This window comes from Macrobrachium nipponense, chromosome 21 (genome assembly GCF_015104395.2).
Source record: "Macrobrachium nipponense isolate FS-2020 chromosome 21, ASM1510439v2, whole genome shotgun sequence".
NCBI lineage: Eukaryota > Metazoa > Arthropoda > Malacostraca > Decapoda > Palaemonidae > Macrobrachium > Macrobrachium nipponense.
The window spans coordinates 78,577,163-78,581,325 of record NC_087212.1 but is presented as its reverse complement, the minus strand read 5'-3'; the positions used below and the strand labels follow the sequence as shown (position 1 = coordinate 78,581,325).

The following is a 4,163-nucleotide window of genomic DNA, read 5'->3' as shown; positions in this document are numbered from 1 at the left end:
AGACTAAAAAAATTCTTAATATAGAAAGGTCTTATCAAGTCTATTATCATGAGGAATTCGGTATCTAAATATAAGGCTCGGTAAGATCCAAATCCAGAGATCCAGATGCTATAACACACCAAAAGATAATTTATGCTGAGTGTTGAATTTTTAGATATACTTAGGGAAGGGTAGGCTTGGATAGGCCTACTTTTAGGGTTCGCTCTCTTGTGCAATTGGGATAGCTACACGTATAATTGAACCACTAGAGCTGTTTTACTGATGGGCCTATTGGTCCGAGTCCAATCTTGGGAAACTTCAAGTATTATATGGAATTGCGTCTGTATGCAAGGAGTTAGGGGAAACTGGCCAGAGATTCACGCTTCTTCACGGGGGATGTGGAAGATGAAAGTGTGATAGGTATTGTTGCAAAAAAAAAAAAAAGCATATCTTAGTTTTACTGAGCGGATTAACAGCTCTCCTAGGGTTGGCCCGAAGGATTGGATATTTTTACATGGCTTCAGACCACCAGATTGGTAGCCGAGCCCAAAAACCACTTATCCAACGAAGAACTAGGCATCACTGCAGGTAGAAATGGGCCTTTTTGCCGTCAATGCAGATCCTAATGATGACAGCTCAAGGAGATTAAGGTAGACTGATTTCAACCCGAGTGATATCCAGTAATATTTATAGTATGATAGAGCAATATTTTGTTAGGAGAAAATATATATATATATATATATATATATATTATATATATATATATATATATATATATATATCAGCATTAATGAATTCTCCTTTAAATGAAAACGGACATCTAATTTTACTGCAAGGGTAGCTTTTCCATTTCTTGATAATTCCTGTAAATTTTGGGGATTTGTCTGGTCGCCCAGTAGTCAAAAATTCTTCTTGCTATAATATATTATAGGCGACAGTTTTTCTTCAGTCGCCCAGTTATAATGTTAAAATGTGCACTGATACGAAGAACGAAGTTCAAGCTTCTAAACAAAACTAAAGGAAATAGGTATCATACAGGCTGTGTACTTCTTTTCCGAAATGCAAGTAACTTTGAGCAATAGTACGCGGCAATACAGTAGGGTAGATTGCACTAGTTTAAAGTGTGACTAAAATACCATAAGTAAATTTAGACTTTAATGGTGCAAAATCCATTCAATTATCTGTATCAGTAATTGAAGTCTAAATTTAATTGTGATGTTTCAGTCTCGCAGTGAACACAACTTTTTCAACATCGTTCGTTCTCCTCCGATGATTGGCAGAAAGGGAGATGACGTCATTCCTACGTCACTGTTTTGCCTAGCTGTGATTGGCCAAGAGCCATACCGTTGATTGCAAGAAATGTAATGATGAAAAGAATAATTCGACTGACTTCTTTTCCGAAATAAACGACACTTTTTAATATTATTTGTTCTCGAAAAATTTATTACGTAGGAAAATTAATACAAAGAGTAATTTTCTTATTTTAATGAAACCTTCATAAAATTATGAACTTGAATAAGATATAATAAAATGGTTTCATGTATAGCTGCTCAAATTAAACCCAATGCTGTTGTTGCTGCTGTCGAAGATGATCGCCTTAAATGGAGGTCAAAGCGATGGTCAAGCATCTCCAACTTCCAATTACCATTCTCAAGAACCCCTAGATAAATATAAAATACCAAATCTCAGTTACACTTCAAATGGTAATTTAAACTATCGAAATCACTAATAAATTATTTAAGCACAGGAATGCCATTCAAATATATGTATTGCATCAATAATGGATTTCACTTAACACTATCAAATAATAATTACCTAAAGGCAATGGTCCACTTAGCGTATTAAGTACATTACTTGTATACAACAAGCCAAATTTACAGTAAGGCCGAACGAATAACCACCTAAGTAGTAAAAAGAGCGAATGTAAATAAACGACTAATTAACAAGAGTGGCAAATGAGAAAATACCAAAATATGATACAACACTTAAATTATCTAACCAGCACAAAGTAACTGAAGATAAAATGAATCTCTTAACTATGACTGGGAAATTATAATATGGCAATCCCATAAAAATTGTAAATGATATAAATATTATCCAAGGGTATATTTATTTGTGGGGGCTAAAAAGCAAAGCAAGGGACTTTCATTATTAAATGAACTATGGGTTATAAATCATAAAATTTAAATGACCTTTAAAAATGATGACGTACCTCACAACCCATACTGTCCGTGTATGCTGTTTATAAATGCAATAAATCACAATTGCTGTGCTGGCTCTTGATAAGGCTTCCAAGTAGAAGGTAACGTAAGATGCGGATCCATGGTACCGATCACTTATTTTTTCACCATGACGATAAAGAGGTAAGTAAATCCAATGTTGTCACTGGTGAAAATGGCTAAGAACTGCCTTCATTTTCATTAAAAGCCGTCCACTTCTCCTTTCTGTAAGAAATGTATAACGAGCAGCAAATATCTTCAACGACCCAAACCATCTTAATTTTTGACAGGTTATTAAGGAATTGTCATCATTTTATGCAAACAAAAAATATTTAAATACTAAAAATGCAAGTTAAAATAAAACAATCATTTACAAACTTACCAAATTACCATATTAAAAAAAAAACAGAGGAAAAAAAAAACTTAGTGTTATTTTTTCAACATTTGTCCTCCTCCGATGATTGGCAGAAAGGGAGATGACGTCATTCCTACGTCACTGTTTTGCCTAGCTGTGATTGGCCAAGAGCCATACCGTTGATTGCAAGAAATGTAATGATGAAAAGAATAATTCGACTGACTTCTTTTCCGAAATAAACGACACTTTTTAACATCATTTGTCCTCCTCCGATGATTGGCAGAAAGGGAGATGACGTCATTCTACGTCACTGTTTTTTCCGGGCTCTGATTGGCCGCACAGCCCCTTATCGGCTAGGGCGTATACACTTCGGTAATATGCATTCGGGACACAATTTCTCACCATACATAAATTTATACCTATATATATATGCACACCCAGACCAATATGTTATAAAAACTTACAGACAATTGTCACATAAGTGAAAGCATAAAGCAAGAATTTTAATGGGGGTATAAAGAAAACAAAAAGAATATAATTTGGAAAATTAATAGTAGATGCAAATAAAATGAGAGTAATTTAGAATATTAATAATCAATACAAGCAAAACAGAAACTAAACTAAATTTCTTTTCATTTGGAGGATATTCTTATGAGGACACATAAGAAATTTATATGCACCAAAATTGAACATACATCTTTACTTATATTTCTCTGGTAGTTTTGTTTTTTACAATAGGTACCTGCTATAAAATTCTTTGCACTGAATATTAAGGCTCCGTGTGCATTGTAATACAGCTTCTACAAAAGCCACATCCAGCTTGTTTCGTTCATCAGTGTACTGGGTATTCGTAATTGTGAATACATGCTCAACATAAACGTGATGAGCTGGAGTGCTAAATAAGTACGTGCACAAAATTAACATCTTAGCCTTCCATTCATCAGGCTTCATCTCCATCTGTTTATCAAGGGATTTTTTAAATGTTGACCACTGAAAAATAGCACGTTGTCGTCAATTTTTATACCTTTGTTTTTTAACACTAGACAAGACGGTTGTACTTGTTCCCGTGCTGGAAGACTATCTAATAACATCCATGAACAGTTATCAAAACCTTCTAAAGATGTTATCCTCCTCATGTATGGATTTCTTCTTCTTCTTCTTCTGAGATGTGGTGTCATCACTGTGAAGGGAACCCTCACACCGAGAGGAGGAATAAACTTTTCTTCCATTCTTTCCTTTATAACTGCAATGAGCTATATTAAGTAGCCAAGCACTTCAACTATACTGTTTTCTCTCTTTTCTACCTTAATAATCTTGCTGCTAAAAACATACTCAAGACAAAATATAAGTAAGCTTCGCTCAGAGGATTATACAAATTCTAAAAGAATTTGGAGGCCTTTTTGTCAAAAGCAAAAAAGATTTAAGTGCTTCAAACAACTGTAGGATTCTCTCAACTGCTCTCATCAGAGAAAGCCAACAAGTTTTAGAATGTGAGAGAAATGAGAGGCATCCTAAACCACCAATAAACTCGCAGAAATCTTTCATCTTCTCAGTTCGAACAATATAAACACTGAAGTATTAAAACAACTTAACAACGATTACTTCAACAT

The 4,163-nt window shown here is 34.3% G+C and overlaps 1 long non-coding RNA gene across 1 annotated transcript; it reads right to left on the bottom strand.

Moving 5' to 3' along the window:
* Positions 1–1,449: 1,449 nt before the first annotated feature.
* LOC135197624 (uncharacterized) lies at positions 1,450–2,477 on the bottom strand. The gene is made up of 3 exons (XR_010310641.1): positions 2,192–2,477; positions 1,795–1,880; positions 1,450–1,639 (listed from the first exon to the last, which is right to left on the bottom strand). It is a non-coding gene; the product is annotated as an uncharacterized LOC135197624 (long non-coding RNA).
* Between the last annotated feature and the right edge of the window lie 1,686 nt (positions 2,478–4,163).